General features: G+C 35.3%; 1 protein-coding gene across 1 annotated transcript in view; it reads left to right on the forward strand.

The window, feature by feature from the left end:
• Positions 1 to 17,868, forward strand: part of LOC131064228 (protein ARABIDILLO 1) — an 87,952-nt gene that overhangs the window by 14,800 nt on the left and 55,284 nt on the right. The gene's annotated exons all lie outside the window — the stretch shown is intronic.

Below are 17,868 nucleotides of genomic sequence, written 5' to 3' on the forward strand. Positions count from 1 at the left end.
ACAAATTTATTACACGTTATATGATGTTTGCTTAACTATCCAATTTGGGTGCTGCCCTAGAACACGTTATACATTGGTTATACGCCCAAATAGGGCCAGCCTTATATGAGTTTAACTGTATGAATAATAATGAAACTTTAATTGCTTTTAGCAACATTAAAGTTTGACAATCTGGGCTAGCATAATCCGAGCTAGCTACTAATTTCAACACTCCCTCTTAGCTAGGGAGGATAACACCAAGTAACCATAACACGTCATGGACCTTCCATGACATCCATCTTGCATTGCCTGTAGAGGATGGATCCACCTTGCATTGCCCACAGAGGGTGGAAGAGGTCTTATACCTCAGCCTTCTCCCAGAGAAGGAAACAATGTCACTTTGCATTGCTCGGAAAGGGTGACTCCACCTTGCATTGCCCGCAGAGGGTGGAAGGTGCTACTTGACTGCATCATTGAGATTGAGACTCCCTCTTAATCAAGGCTGCGTTCTCCACAACTCCAAAGCCTCTCTCTGAAGTATTCAAACTTCACTCGAGCTAGAGGTTTGGTGAGAACATTTGCAATCTGCTCATCAGTGTTGACATATTTTAGCTGAATGGCACCTCTCTGTACCATATCATGAACATAGTGATAATGAGTTTCCACATGTTTTGACCTGTCATGAAACACTGGATTAGCAGACATTTTAATACAACTCTTATTGTCACAATAAATGATTGAGGGTTCCCAAGGTTGTCCAAACAACCCAGCAAGAAGCTTGTGAAGCCATACTGCTTCTCTTGTCCCCACACGTGATGCAATGTACTCAGCTTCTGCTGTACTTAATGCAACTGAGGACTGTTTCTTGCTGGCCCAGGAAATCATGGCAGAACCCAAACCGAAACAGATTCCTGAAGTGCTCTTTCTATCAGTTACACTTCCTGCCCAATCAGAATTAGAGTAGCCCTCCAAGGTGATGATAGTGTTGATTGGATACTTCAACCCATAGCCAACTGTGCCTCGCAAATATCTCAGTATACGCTTGACTGCAACAAGATGAACATGCTTCGGCTTGTTCATGAACTGGCTAAGTGCACTCATTGCATAACAAATATCCGGTCTAGTGTTAACTAGATACATCAAGGATCCAATCAACTGCCTGTACTCCAATGGATCTGCAAAATCAGAGTTAGCTGCAGATAAACTCAATTTCTTCAAGTTAGTTTCCATAGGGGTAGACATAAGTTTGCAATCCAACATTTCAAATCTCTTCAAAATATCAACAGTATATTTTCCTTGACTTAGAATGATTTCATTAGGTCTTTGCCACACTTCTAACCCTAGAAAGTAATGCATTAGACCTAGAAAGTAATGGTTTACAATCCAACATACCAAATCTTTTCAATATATCAATGGTATGTTTTTCTTGACTAAGTATAATATCATTAGATCTTTGCCATACTTTTAACCCTAGAAAGTAATGCATTAAACCTAGATCTTTCATTTCAAATTCAGTGGCTAATTCTTTCTTACATCTAATGATGAGGCTATCTTCACTAGTTAGAAATAAATCATCCACATATAAAACCAGAATTAGCATTTCACCATTAAATACTTTGAAGTATAGGGTACGATCAACATCATTTTTACAAAACCCTAAACTAACCAAATACTTGTCAATTCTTTCATACCAAGCTCGAGGAGCTTACTTGAGGCCGTAAAGAGCTTTCTTCAATCTGCATACATGAATTTCTCTATTGTGAGTCTCATATCCTTCTGGTTGCTCAATATAGACTTCTTCCTCAATGACACCATTCAGGAAAGCAGTCTTTGCATTCATCTGATGTAACTTCCAACCATTAGCTGTAGCAATAGCTATAATAGTTCTAATGGAAGTATATCTAGCAACAGGAGCAAATGTCTTTTCATAATCTATATGCCTTGCTTTTGAGAAAAACCACGAGCTACAAATCTAGCTTTATATTCCTCAATACAACCATTTAAAAGAAACAACAGACTTACCTTTAGATCTAGGCACAATATCCCAGACATCATTCTTGATGATAGATTGATACTCGTTGTCCATTAGCTAGTTTCCATGCTTGCTGGTTCATTGTTTCTTCTATGCTTGATGGTTCAGTCTCAATTATATTGCACATCATTGCAACATAGTTTTATAATTTCTGAGGTCTTCGGCTTTCTCTAAATGTTCCTTGGGGAGCTGCAAACTTTTCTGCTTCTCGAATTGTGCTCCTAACCCAAAGTGGCCTTTTCTTGCTAACTACAATATCTCTAGGTCCATTAGTTGGATCCAGAGGCTCAGGAGGATCACCATGCTCAATAGGTTCGAGAGGCTCAATGGACTCCCTCTGAATCTTAGGGTTAGTATCAATATCCATATCTTGATTATCATTAACTTCTTTATCATTATTGACAAGGGAACCTTTAGATTTCTTGAAAGCAATATTTTCTTCAAAAGTGACATCCCTACTTACCTCAATATACCTTTGTCTTGGAATGCAGATATGAAATGCTTTGGAGGATTCACTGTATCCAACAAGGATACCTTTCTTCTTGGATGGCTTTAGCCTAGTTCTCTTTTCCTTTGGCACATGAACATACATAGGACTTCCAAAAATCCTTAGGTGGCTGATATCCGGTTTGACTCCAGTGAAGGCTTCTTCGGGAGTTATGTTCTTTAAGGCTTCTTCGGGAGTTATGTTCTTTAGGACACGATGAGGGCATCTGTTCTGAATGTACACTACAAACTTGGATGCTTCGGCCCACAAGAAGGTCTGCAGATCCTGATCATGAATCATTGCTTTAGCTGCTTCAACAATGGCTCCATTCTTTCGTTCAGCCACACCATTTTGCTGAGGATTGTAGGGAACACATAACTCTCTCTTAATTCCCGTCTCTACACAAAAGTCATTGAAACTACTTGAGGTGTATTCACCTCCATTGTCAGATCTTAACACTTTAATCCTTTTACCAGACATGTTTTCAGTTAGGGCTTTAAATTCTTTAAACCTACTTAGCTTTTCATCAGATTCTTTAGATTTTAGAAAGCAAATCCAAGTCTTTTTAGAAAAATCATCTATAAATGTAACATAGTATAGAAATCCTCTAGGTGATGGAACAAACATGGGTCCACATAAATCATAATGAACAAGTGCTAATTTTTCCTTAGCTGAATACTTAGATGAATTTCTAATAAGAGAAGTAATTCACTTGAATGTGTTATAACGAGGCATCACCATCTTGTATTTATACATGATTATATTGCCTTATAGGCTAGGTCAGCTTATGTACACTTGCCGCCTAAAATACAAATTTATTACATGTTATATGATGTTCGCTTAACCACCCAATTTGGGTGCTGCCCTAGAACACGTTATACATTGGTTATACGCCCAAATAGGGCCAGCCTTATATGAGTTTAAGTGTATGAATAATAATGAAACTTTAATTGCTTTTAGCAACATTAAAGTTCGACAATCTGGGCTAGTATAATCCGAGCTAGCTACTAATTTCAACAGAAACTCTATTCAAAGTTTGAAAACTTGGACTTGGTCTTGATTCGGCAGATGAAAATTTTGACTCCGACTTGGGACTCTACAAGCGTCATAATTACACAAAAAAATAAAAATCCATGCATTTACAAAACATAAAAGTCTATTTTGACTATCAATTTATCATAATTCAAACTTTTACACCTATCATATGACCCTCAAACTCTTAGGATTTGAAATTTTAGTTGCTACGTCTTTTACGTTCATGCTTAAGAAGAGTCTAGGCTCAGGACTCAGAGCCTAAGACTCGGGAGTCTTGGAGCAGGACTCGATTGAGTACTTGGCCAGACTTGGCTTGGGAGTCCTGGTTTACTCGCCTCGGCTGCCCGCGTCCTCAAATTATGCTCTATATAACAAAAGTAAAACAGAAAGCCCTAATTTTAGCAATATGTTCTTGCAACATACAATTTATGCAGGTGTGTTGAGGTGGTTCAAGCATAGCAAACAAAACAAAAGGTGTGCTTTTGAGTATGCAGTACAAACAAACTTAACATAAAAACTTAACATAAAAACTTAATATAAAAACTTACCACTTTATGTTCTTTGGCTAAGGTTAAAAATAGACACAGACTTCAACTCAACGTGAGAGGCCTTAATGCCTTTTTTTTTGGCTTGGAAGTAAGCCTTCAACTAGCACACTTGTGCTGTTTAGCTAAAGGCAGAGACCGAGTATTGCAAATACATATAAAACTAGGATTGGTTAAACAACAAAAGACTCAGTAAATCAGAAGAGGGGAACCTAAAAAGTTACAAGTCTAACATCACTGTGACCTACAATAGAAAGCCTACAGTTAACAGTAAAACACTCCAATTGACTTCACCTATATATACAAAAGATGTTATGAGCTAAATACAGTAATTGCATTTAAAGGTACAACAACCAACTTAACATTGATTGCAAGACAGCTTCCAATAATTGCTAAGAGATATTCAACTTATAGAAGCACAATAACACATAGAACACTTCAAAAGCATTTTGAGCAGCAAACTAGGTATTCTAAGTTCTACTGAATGATACCGAATTAACAAATTAAGTGCGGAGAGCAATTATATACTATGCTACCCCAAGTCTCCTAGATGGGGATGACAAGAGATGGGGATAGAGCAGCAAACTAGGCATTCTAAGTTCTACTTAATGATACCGAATTAACAAATTAAGTGCCCAGAGCAATTATATACTATGTTACCCCAAGTTTCCTAGATGGGGATGACAAGGGATGGGGATACTACTTTCGGGGATGGCTATACAAAAATATGAAAAATTAAAATATATAGGGAAATTTTAAATATTGATTTGATAACATTGATAAAACATTCAACATATACATTATCAATTCTTAATACATACATTTGTGTTGAATTGAGAGTTCACATGAGAGTACATAGCTTTCATAATTCAGTGTCAATATGCCAGTGATTTTTAAAAATAGCATACAAGTTCCAACAAAATGCTTAAAGGCTGAAAGTTTCACTTTCAACTACAAAATGAAAAATACAAAAGCAAAGAAAAATTCGTTTTATTTCCTTTTCATTTAGGGTGAGTTGGGGTGTGGGGGGTTGTTGGCATGTGAGTCAGTTTTTTAATCTAGCAAAGAACACATTAATTTCTGCAGATAATTTTAAATCAAGAGTAGAACAGAATCATAAAAACTTCCATTAATTGCTTCAAAACACACACGATATCATTTACCCTAAAGGCTGGTGAATGCACACACAAAGAAAATGCTACTACGAGACCTCTACCAGCACTCCAAGGAGCTAGAATACTCTACTAACAAGAAATGTCTATAAAGAACATCAACTTTTAAATAATCAAAAGAGTGGGGAATAGACGTACCATATTGTGATGTCATTCCTCATTTTTTATTTCTGATATTCTTGTATTTTCTGGTTTTTTATATATTTTCTTGAGTACTTTAAACATGAAGTTACAGATAATCGAATTTCTTGACAACATCTTGTTAATATTCACTTTCATGGACTTTATTCAAATGTGGTCAACTTTCATAAACAGTTGAGGACCTATGTTATCCCGAGTTTTTGGGACGGGGGCGTTTCTGTGCCCCAATTTTTTTAATCCAATTTTGGGGATGGCTAGGGGACGGCAAGGGGGATGGCTATATAAAATATATGGAACTTTTTTAAATATATAGGGAAATTTCAAATATTCATATGAAAACGTGGATAAAACATGCATATATATACATTATAGAACCTTAATATATAACATTTGTGTTTAATTGAGAAGATAGAGTGTCATTAATTCAAAATTTCAAAAATTGATACTTAATTCTAGGTGCTTTCAGTATTCATTGTCAATATGCATGTGATATAAAAAAATAACATACAGCTATTGGTTATAAACTTATAACAAAATGCCCAAAGGCTACATTGCTGCCATATAGTTTCACTTTCAATTACGATATGAAAATCAAAATACCAGAAAACAAAGTATACTGCTGCCCCTAATCTGCATCTCTCATCACTGCATCAAAATTAGAGTTCTCCTCCGAGTCATTGCCATTGTGATGGTCTACCTGATCCAACAGAATCCCTACCAATCCCCGTGGTGTCTCCTGTTGAGACATGGACCAGTTAGGACTCGAACCTAGGACCTTCCATATGCTGCTGGAGTGCTCTACCAAGGAGCTACTGGCCCCTCTTGGACTAGCCCATCGTCGGTCCGGGTGTGGTTTATTTCCAACACCAACACCCCCCCTTAAGCCACACCTCTCGTGTGCTTGGGGCTCCTACCCTGGACCTGGCTCTGATACCATGTTGAGACATGGACCATCTAGGACTCTAACCTAGGACCTGCCATACGCTGCTGGAGTGCTCTACCACTGAGCTACTGGCCCCTCTTGGACCAGTCCATCGTCGGTCCGGGTGTGGCTTATTTCCAACACCAACATCTCCTTCTCATCAACCTAGGCCATGTCTTTGGTATCATTATCCCACCACAAAGTTGGAGTCTACTGATTCTTTGGAGTCTGACGATCCTGAAGTTGAATTGCACTATGCACGACCACTAGCTTCTCCACTCGTCTGGATGTAAGTATATTCCTCTTGATGGAGCGGATAAAGCCACATGTGGACCAATTACTCTCTGCAGTAGAGGAATTGGCAACCTATGCAAGGAGGTGAGTGGCAATAATCTTCAATTGTGGTGTATCCCTCCAGTTTCATGTCAACCATCCAATAGGGTCAGTTTGAGCTAATACAGCTCCATCCAATGTCGCTTGTGGTCTACTAAATGTTGAACCACAAAGATTTGCAAAGTCAATGATTTGTGTGGGAAGTATCGAAGACTCCTCCTCTGAATACATCTTATCCAAGGCCTGTGTTAACCCATTTAAAACCTCTTCATCATCATATGGAGGTACCCTTCCATCCCTTCGTGAATATCATTTGGGATTTAGAGCAAAGGCTGCCATATTAAGCGGGGTGTTCATTCTGTTCGACCTTTGCATTACAATAGGCTTAATATGTTGCTCACATAATCCCAAAGTAGGATCCTTAGCCAAAATTGTTTGCTTTTATTTTCTCAAGCATGCCGTCAAATGTCTCATATATCTCTACAAGTCTAGGAGAGTCTGTATCATACTATCAGCATATCTAATGACATCCATAGTAGGTGAGATGAAAGAGCAAACATATCTGTAAAATGCAAATAAAAAGTTCAAAGAATTAATAGACAAGTTAAAATATTAAAATCAGAAATTTAATATGAAAATCAGCTATTTAATATTTAATTTTTAGTAAAATCAGCAATTTAGTAATAAAATCAGCAGTGTCTTATCTCATAGTGGACCACCAATCCTCATCAAGGATCTTTTGTTTGATGGATTTTTTTTTTATTAGAGCTTGAATTAGGTTCTTCCTTCAAACCTTGCTGCTGCTCCTCCTTTTTCACACACAAATGTTGAAATGAAAGGAAGAAAAACAACTAATCCTCCTTTAGGGCGAGTTGAGAGGTTGGAGCCCACATACGTATTAAAAAATTGCTCTATTTTTTTTTGAGTTGAGATTTAAAAAAAAAAAAAGATTGGATTGCCTCCGGGGACACCCGACTGAACCTGGGATGGTTGGGGGACATCCCAGACTTCCCCTGCCGTTGTTGGTGGCAGTCCACGATGTCCCTTGTTTCTCGGGACATTTTTACTGTTTTACTGCAAATTAGGGACAGCCTAGGGACATCTTTGAGTTGTGCTTGCTTCCCTAGGGATAGTGATAGGGGCATGGATAGGGGTTTTAGGCCTGGGTAGGTGGCCCTGGGTAACATAGCTGAGGACACATAAATGGACTGCAGATTTAAGTTATTATGGGAGAATTTTTGTCAGGAATTTTTTATTTTTCTAAAAATGTTTCTTGTTTTTTAGGGGATGGCCAGCTATCCCTAGGACAATTGGGGAGCATCATACACATCCCCATTTGTCTTGGGGCCAACTGGCTGTCTCCTGTTTTCTGGGACGTCCTCAAGTTTCTGGGACATTGCTTAGGCGATTATACTTGATTATTTGCCTATGTTAGCAAGGAATGGCCGTCCCCCCCACCTGCACTATTCCCTCCACCCAACTATTCGTATACATGAAACCCTAATCTAAGAAATTTTTAGATAGATTTTTGATAAAAATAACTATCATTTAACAATAGACCTAGAAGATTATCAAAAAATAGCACATGTATAAATAGATGCTAAAAATAAACTTCTTAGGATATTTTGATTTCCTTGTTAATGGTGATATTTTAATGGCAATATCTGTGGAAAAAATTAGCCTTCCACACAAGAAGTTGATATTTTTCTTCAACATCAAACCCCCTTGCCAAAACACTAAGATAGTTTTCTCTTTGAGGAGCTTGCATCCTCAAGCCTTGTAGATTAGGAGTGTTACATATTCACTAGAGATAGAAGGTTCACTAGTGTTGCATCCTTCAATTTCTTGTTCTTGAAGATAGTTCAGGTCGAGAGGCACGCGTCAGATTGGAAGCATAAATGGAAGATATATGAAAGATTCATTACTAGACCTTGACATTCTAGAAGGTTTATCAGGACCACGGCTAGATGAAAAACAATTTCTTGTTCTTAAAGGTAGTTCAGCTTGAGAGGCACGTGTCAGATAAGAAGCATAAATGTAATGTCCCCTCATGGGTCTAGGCATGCTTTAGCCATAATTAATCAATTTTAATATACTTATGACTCAAACTAAATATATTAGGAGACAATTCCACCTTAACATGCATCAAATCAGTGATATTCCGCATCTCAATCAATTAAATATTAATAAATAAATTGTTCATCTATCAAACATCCATAGTTCTTAACGTAAGCATCAAACCAATTGTAATGTCCCCTATTAGGAACATCTCCTTTCCCAACTTCTTAAACACAGACAGTCGTAACAGAAAAACATATTCTTCTTCCTCATATTAACTTAAGAATTCTTCTGATTTATATTCTAATATTTTTTTGTCTGATCAAAACATTATACTATATATTTATATATTATTATTATTATATTCATCTGCAGTTATTATTATTATATTCATCTGCAGAACATTTCCCAGTCAATATCATAATAATAATAGCTATTATGCTATTATCAGTATTTATTTATTTATTATAATTATCATATTATTATCAGTATTTATTTATTTGTTTATTATAATTTATTAGTATTTTATTTATTAAATTCTGCATAAGAACATTATCAGGCTTCTTATATTAAGCATGCCAATTAAGTGCATCCCACACATATTCTCGTGAGCAGAGATGTTTCTGCCTGTAACTTTCTGACAGTTTCTGATTCTGTCAGCACTTTATCCTTGCTGTTCTCCCTTGTCTTATTCCCTGATTTCCTTCCTTTTTCTTCTTCCTATCTCTTTCCTCCTTTTTCCTATGTAGCCCCAACATACTTATAAATATGATAAGAAAATAAGATATAATCACCACGTCTCCTCAGAAAAGACGCGATGTATTTAGAAGTTGCGTCCAAACATAGGAGTGACTGCTGCCTGGGGGTTACTGTTGAGACATGGACCAGCTAGGACTCGTACCTAGGACCTTCCATACGCTGCTGGAGTGCTCTACCACTGAGCTACTGGCTCCTCTTGGACCAGTCCATCGTTGGTCTGGGTGTGGCTTATTTCCAACACCAGCACCCCCCCTTAAGCCACATCTCTCGTGTGCTTGGGGCTCCTAGCCTGGACCTGGCTCTGATACCATGTTGAGACATGGACCAGCTAGGACTTGAACCTAGAACCTTCCATACGCTGCTGGAGTGCTCTACCACTGAGCTACTGGCCCCTCTTGGACCAGTCCATCGTCGGTCCGGGTGGCTTATTTCCAACACCAACAGTTACGACTTTGGGCATTTCATTAAACAGAGTGCGGTGGTCTTTAAGAATTACGTACTAGGAATATAAATAATTTATTAATATTTATCAATTATTTATTAATTAACAATAATCCTTTATTAAATAGGGTTTTGTAATAATAATAATTATATTAATTAATATATATATATATATAGATATATAACAATCAAGTAGGGGACATGAGAATAAATCGAAGATATATGAAAGATTCATTACTAGACCTTGACAATTTTTTTCAATCATCTTGAGAGTAGACCATTAAAAGACAGAGGATTTTCTCTTGAGGTTTGACTTGTCCTCAAATAGCTCCGATGCATGTCAGTGATGAATTGGGCATTGAAACATTCAACAATTATCACTGAGCATATGCTAAAAAAGGTTATTATAGAGGATGAAGAATGTCGAGACCATGATAAAGAGTTTAGAGCATAAGGTGATCATCATTCTTGAAGATGTGCTCTAGTAAGAAGATTTTGCAAGATATATTTAGAAGGAAACATGTACTATGCAGTTCTGTTTGCCTGTGTTTTTTTTTGTTTGTTTCCTGTTTTGTAGTGTTTTAGCCAAAGATGAAAAACTCTTACTCGGCAATTACTCTTTTGGTCCAAAATTTTTGAAAACTCGGGTCTCGGCAAAATCGGAAAAAAATCGTCCAAAACTCAGCAAATTTATCAAACATTTGAAAATATATAATTCTTAAAATATTCTTGAAAAACACACATACAGTGAATTTGTAGAACTTATTACTGTGTTCTATCAAATATAAATCAAAGTTTGAGTTAAATACGTATCATATACCAAAAAATAAGTGCAACCTCTAAATGAATTTGAGTTCAATACATATTATAGAGGATTTGCATTCCTTTAATCTCCTTTCTGTAGAATTAAAACTCCTTTACTTCTCATCTTCCATAAAATAAATACTTTGTTCAATAGTTAGCATTGGCATGTGCACACAAAGCCTTTCAAATTTTCAGCTCATCTCATACACATTGATGAACATTGTCAGCATTCACAACGTACCTTCAGCGTCAAGGACATGGTTCAAGAAGCACGAGACTTCCACATAAAACTACCATATCATGCAAAAACACCATATTGAAGTTCTCCTCACACATACACCTAAGGATTCACATTCTTCCCTTGAAGATTGCACATCTCTTGAAGGCACCTATTTTTAACTTCTTGTGGATAGGTACACAGTTACACTAATTGATTCACAAATGGTGAGGTGCAAACTTATGCAATCAATTGCATTATAGTAATCAGTAAAAGAATACCATGACAAATCATTACTGCAGATTTATTTAAGTTTTTCTCTTGATTTTTTGCAATTTTTTTCAATAAATCGCCTGGATTTTTTCAAAAAAACCGCCCGGGATTTTTTTTTTAGCAATGGTTTTGAGTTGCCAAATAAAGTGCAAATAATATAGTACTTTATAATAAGTGAACAACACAGAAAATTAAAGAAACTAGAAATACAAGTAGCTAAAAACTCCAGAATTAATTTTTGATCTGATTTTACAAAATTTATCAAATGTAAGAGTAACCTAGATCATAAAGTTCTGCTACAGAAATGACCAGCAAAAAGAATTTCACCATGACACCAAAATGGTACATCAGGGTGTTAAAGTGGTCAGCAGCAAGTAATAAACACCAAGAATGCATATTTAAAACCTTACGGACCAATCTTCTGCCAGAAAACCCTCACGTCCAAGTTCTTGAAATGGTGCCACTGGCATGAGGAAGTACGACCGACATTAAGGAGGTATGGCCAGCAATAAACAACAGCAAAACCCTCCAAATCATCTTCCAAATCGATCTCTACCAATCAGATATTCAATAAACTCTGCAAAACTGAATGTAGATGTTCTCCAGTAAGCACAATTGTGACCTTTGAATGAAATCACAAAGAAATTATGCAAGTAGTATCTTTCTATTATGTAGAGAATGTTGCCTGCAAGGGTTTTCATCCTTACAAACCAAGAAAGCAATCCTTCTTGGAAGAAATAATAAATATTCAACCGAGTTTAATTGGGGCCTAAGTTTGGGAATAGGGGACAACAACATGGGGTGATGGGGGAGTGGTGTTAAAATACTTAATACATATAGTACTTGAAAAAATAGTTTTAAAAAGATAAAGATGTATAACTATATAAGCCTAAGGAACAGGTAAAGTTTAAAATTTAAACACATTGCAATGATTGCATTGAACTGGTAGTAGGTTTTAAATAGTGAGAATCAAAATAATAAAATATAGACATTGGAATGAGAATTTTCAAAATTTCTGATTTCATAATTACGATTCATAATTATAATCAAGTTATCAACAATGTTCAATGTTTAAAATTCAAGAACAAAATAGTAAATACTATAATCTAGATAGTAATTTGTAATACTAATGAGTAATGACTCACGATTTATTAGTCAATGGCTAATAGTTTAGACCGTAGAGTCTAATCCTCCCCATGCTCTTCTCCAATCTCCTCGTCACTCGAACTACTGGACCCCACATGCTCAAGCTCATCTATACCAATACCAACTAGGCTTGTCTATGTAGCATCATCATCAGTTTGTGTTGGCTCAAAGTTAAGTTTAGGGTTAGGACTTTTAAGTGATCTTTTTCCTTTAAAATTCTGTCGTTGGAGTCTTAATTGTGTCCCATAGGGTGTTAAGGGATGTTTGGGAGTCTTGATGATGTTTTAGAGTCTCCTTTGGCATTTCTGACACAAGAAACTTTTGAGAAACATCCTCTTGGTGAGGAAATGTCTTAGAAACAATGGAGGAAATTTGGTGAAGGTAGAGGAATGGCTGGGGGATGTTCCTGTCTCGGAAATTCGTGCTTTTTAAGGGGGGACACGTCCTCGTGGAACAGGGGAAATAACAATTTTTAATATCAAAACTCCGCATATCCTCAAATGAGAGCTATTTTAGTTTTTTTTTTTTTGCTTTTTTGGTTGGTTTTTTGAAAAAACGTTTTTTGTTGTTTTTTTAATTTTCTACTTTTCTGATATTTTAATAGGAAAATGCTTTTTTGTTTTTTTGGCTATATTTTTAGAAAAGCACTTCTTTGTTCTTCCCCCTTTTTTTGGAAATGTGTTATTCACTACTTTTCAGAAATATGCTTTTTCCTTTTGTTTAAAAAAGGTCACTTTCTTTTTTAATCTCCTAATATAGCATTAAATAATAAAGGCCCATCGATTAAAATAAATTACCTTTAGTAATTGGCGTTTATAGTCCATTAAATAAATTAAAATAACAATTAAGTTAAATCTCTAATTTTACTTTATTAATTAATAACTTATCTTTTATTTTATTTAATTTTAAAACCACTAAATTATATGAAATGGTGAGTCATCAAAAGGGAACACACCGACAATACTAAAAATAGTAATTCTGATAGCTAGCCCAGTCTCTTCTTGAAACTGATTTATAAAAAATAGTAAGTATTGGAAGACTAATCCGACACCACTCTAGAAAAGGGCATTCCAGTCATAATTCCAATGGGAGCTCAACTAACCATTGAATACTGTCAAACTGCCTCCAAGGTTTGCTAATCCAAATTCAATAGTCTACGGGAACCAATTGAATAGGCTAAAGGTCCACCAACTCAACTGGTTAGGAAGGGGACATTATATAAAATTAGATTTCAATGAAATGGAAGATCCTCTTGAATTACAAAGTATTAATGAATTCTCACTAGATTTTTCTTTGCATGATTTTTAAAGTCTTCTTGAGCTATTCTTCGCAATGTTATGGGCTACCACAATTGGTTTCTTATCATACAAGGAGAGGTTGCTACTTTTGTCAATCTATAAATGGTTTGTGTAAGCCATTTTGTTTCCTTGCAGTCACGCGCATAAAAGATTTTCTTTTGTTTTGCATATTATGTCATATTGTGTTTATTCTATTTGAATGTGATAGTTGTGTAGTGATGTTTTACCCATTTGTTATGCTGTTTTGTCGTTGTCCTATGATTGTTTAGGATGATATTATTTTACGTGATCTAGGAATAGTTTGACTCTATACCCAATGGATAAAGAAACTGTCTACTATAAATCAAAGATTTTGGAAATTCTCCTCTTGCAAGTATATGCCATGGTCCCCTGACAGAGGAAATCGTTGTACCGTTAATATTACTTTGTATAGTGCCAAATTTCAAGGTAAATCCTTGTTTTTTTGTCTAATCATGAGTCATATTTCAAAGCCTGGTCATGTTTGTAGTATGTTGTTGTTTCTCGTCTTTCTCTTTAGAGGAATAATGAAAAGGAACTTTTGAGTTCGCATATCAGAGCAGAGAAAGGGGTTGAATGGCGACATTACAAAGAATCATTGAGGCTCAAAAATCTGCTTCTCATATATCAGTGCATGCCATAAAATGATAAGGTGAAACCTAAGTTTCAAAGTTGAAAATTTGCACCATTGAATTAATTGCCTACACATGCAAAGGTGGAGACATATCTCAAATGACAAAATATTTGTTATTGCCACTAATAGGTGCATGCAGGATATTTATTGCACTTGGTAAGAAAAGGATTTTTTTTCTCTTCCCTAGGAAGTAAGATATGAATGGGTGCATTTTCAAATCTTTCTTTTCATGACCACTAATAAAATGACAATCAGATATGCATCTTTACAATTTTATGTTCATTTTTCAGCGTTTGATTCAATTTTTGAGGTTTTTTTAATGGTCAATGTTATAGATGCTAATGCTATTTGTATTTGAGCTCTTTGGAATGTCCAACAGTGTGATTATACAATTAAAAGGCTATAAAATTTTAAAATATACATTTAGCTTGATTTTCTTATATATAAATGTACAATTTGTCATCACCTGGTTGTCTCTTTGCTGTTGTCAAAATATGGGAAATGTTTTACTTGTTAAATCATTTCTCCCTATTCTACCACCTCTGAAGCTCAGAGAAACATACAAGAATTTTGAGTTTTGGTACAATCTGCACTGGTCCAAATTGGAAATGTGAGAGCAGGTGACCATGGAGAGTGCCGGCATATTAGAAAGGAGGATATTTGACTTTGAGGGTAAGAATGAAAGAGGGAAACAAAAGGTGCTTGTGTAATGTCCCCTACTAGGATTTGGCCTATTTTAACCATAATTAATCCATCTCAACATACTTATGATTTAAACTAAATTGATTAGGAGACAAAACTATCTTAACATGAATCCAAACAGGTATAACAGAGAAACACATGCTTCTTTCTGATATTAACTAAAGGATTCTATCTGATTTATATTCTAATATTTATTATTAATATACATAATCATATCTTTATATATATTTTATATGTTATTTATTCTCAGATGTTATATTACTGCAGATTCTCAGAATAACTTTTATTCTCAAATATTAATTCTCAGATATATATATTATCGGATATTCATTCTCAGATTATATATATATATATATATATATATATATTAGTTGTTATATATTAATATATTATTATTATTAAGTTATTAACTATATTTATATCACTATCAAATTCTGCATAAGAACATTATTGGGCTTCATATATTAAGCAGTCATACCGAGCGCATACCACCAAGAACACAAATGTTACTGCCTGTAACTCAATAACAGTTCTGTTCTAATCTGATCAATGGCCCATTCAATGGTTGTAGATGATATAACTTTTTCCTCTTCCCATATTGAATTTATTTTACCTTGATCTGATACGAATTATCATGTTTCCTAAGATCAATTATGCCCTTGGTAACACATCATTTGTGACAGTGAGGAAGATGTTCGATATATCGTACCCAAATTGACTATCTGCTGACCCCCCCTTGGTGGATGAGTTTGATCTAATCCTTATATCTCTCGAATTGAAGAGTCACATCCTTTTGAGTGTGAGGAATCGTGTCTTTCTTGATCGAACCTCTTAGATACATCTCTTCATAACAACCAATAAGTCTTTATTATGAATGTTGCCTCCTCATATCTGATCACAATAATAATAATATTATCGATTATGATTGTGCTATTAGATGCCTTCGATGATCTTCAAAAGGTCATTACGATCGTTGTTGATTAGTCTCTTTACTTGACATCAATTAATTAGTCTTCCTTATGGCGGAGATAAAGATATCAGCGTATTGGAGGATAAGTCTTCAATATCTCAATATTATAGCGATAATAATGATTGCTCATATTACTTGCTCCTTTTTCATACCACAACGATATATACTTGTATGGCATCAACCATACGGAGATTTTCTGGTAATCATATTTTCGTTCTTCCTATTCTTCTAGTCCGTCCCTCCCATTATTATTTATCGATCATGCCTTATTCGCTGCCACAAGGTAGAGTCACGTACCATGTGAAAGGAGGTGACCGTGGGGTCCTCAATGGATCGAGCCCCAAAAAACATTTCATATCAAATAAATATTTAAATATTAATTAATGGATAATATAATTAATATTAATCATTTAATTATAATATTTATTAATAAATATGATTAATAATAAGTAATTGATAATAATACTTAATAATAAATATAATTAAATAATCAATTTTTTTATTGTTAAATTTATTTCATATTCAAAATAATTTAATAATAATTTAACTGCTATGTCATGACTAGTTCATCCATATCAATGAACTCATAATTAAATGATTAAGATATTATTATTTCACAATATGGGGATATCACAGCTTGGATAAATATGCAGAGAAAGAAGCCTCGAGCTGAACGTAGTGGCTGAAAACTTAAAAGTATAAAGGAAGCTGGGAAGCAAGTTAGGATGAAGAACTAGCAACTAGAAAATGCTAAAGACTAGGCATATTAGTCAAGGAAGAAGGGAGTAAGTACATTTAATACAGAGTCTTAGTGCAAGATGGAGTGTTAGCCAAGGGCCATACTAATAAGCAGATGAAGGCAAGGGAGGAGGAGTGGACAACCAAGATGATAGCATGTGAACAGACAATTATGAATGTTAAATCAGAAAATATTATGGTGGCTACAGAATTGTTCAAGGATGAAAGAGTTGGGGAAATCTACAAGAAAAGCTTCAGCATCAGCATTGCTTGCTGGACTCCTATAACCTCCCCATACTAATAAGCAGATGAAGGCAAGGGAGGAGGAGTGGACAACCAAGATGATAGCATATGAACAGACAATTATGAATGTTAAATCAGAAAATATTATGGTGCTTACAGAATTGTTCAAGGATGAAAGAGTTGGGGAAATCTACAAGAAAAGCTTCAGCATCAGCATTGCTTGCTGGACTCCTAGAACCTCCCCATCACATTCTTTGAGTTCCTCTTCCATAGCTGTGCCTTTTAAAGTATGACGGTTGATTCAGAGCAGGCATTACATTATCTTTCAGTTCCTGACCTAGACGTCATTAAGGATGAGAACTCATGTTAAAGAGGGATAAATGTATGTAAAGGAATCCAAATAAAGAAAAAGGTTGAATAAGAGAGAGGTTATTTTATGCATTATTGGATGATTTTTAGGCGCTGATTATTTTATGCATTATTGGATGATTTTTAGTCGCTGATTTATTGTATGCAGTATTACTATTGTAAATCTCAAAGACAGTGAAAAATCTTTATTGTATTATCATTATGTGCTCAACATTTGATGTGATTTTTTTTACATCACATTGTGTACATTTTTGAGGATATGTGCAATGATTGGGCAATGTTGCTCCTAAGACAACCAAAAAAGGAAGGAATCCCCAGTCACAAGCAAAACAAAACTGATCTAACAGCATGGCACTATTCAAGCCACTATTACTGCCCTTTCAAAGAGTTGACATTCTGAACAAGAGGTCGATAGAAATTTTCTAGTGGAGACAGTTTGAGTCATATGGTCTCATTGTGAACTTGAGACAAAATCTAGCCTCATATACTAACTAGTGTAATTATCACTTGATAAACTGAGGTAGGACTAGCACATTATTTCTATTATTCGTT

Source organism: Cryptomeria japonica, chromosome 6 (assembly GCF_030272615.1).
Source record: "Cryptomeria japonica chromosome 6, Sugi_1.0, whole genome shotgun sequence".
Lineage (NCBI taxonomy): Eukaryota > Viridiplantae > Streptophyta > Pinopsida > Cupressales > Cupressaceae > Cryptomeria > Cryptomeria japonica.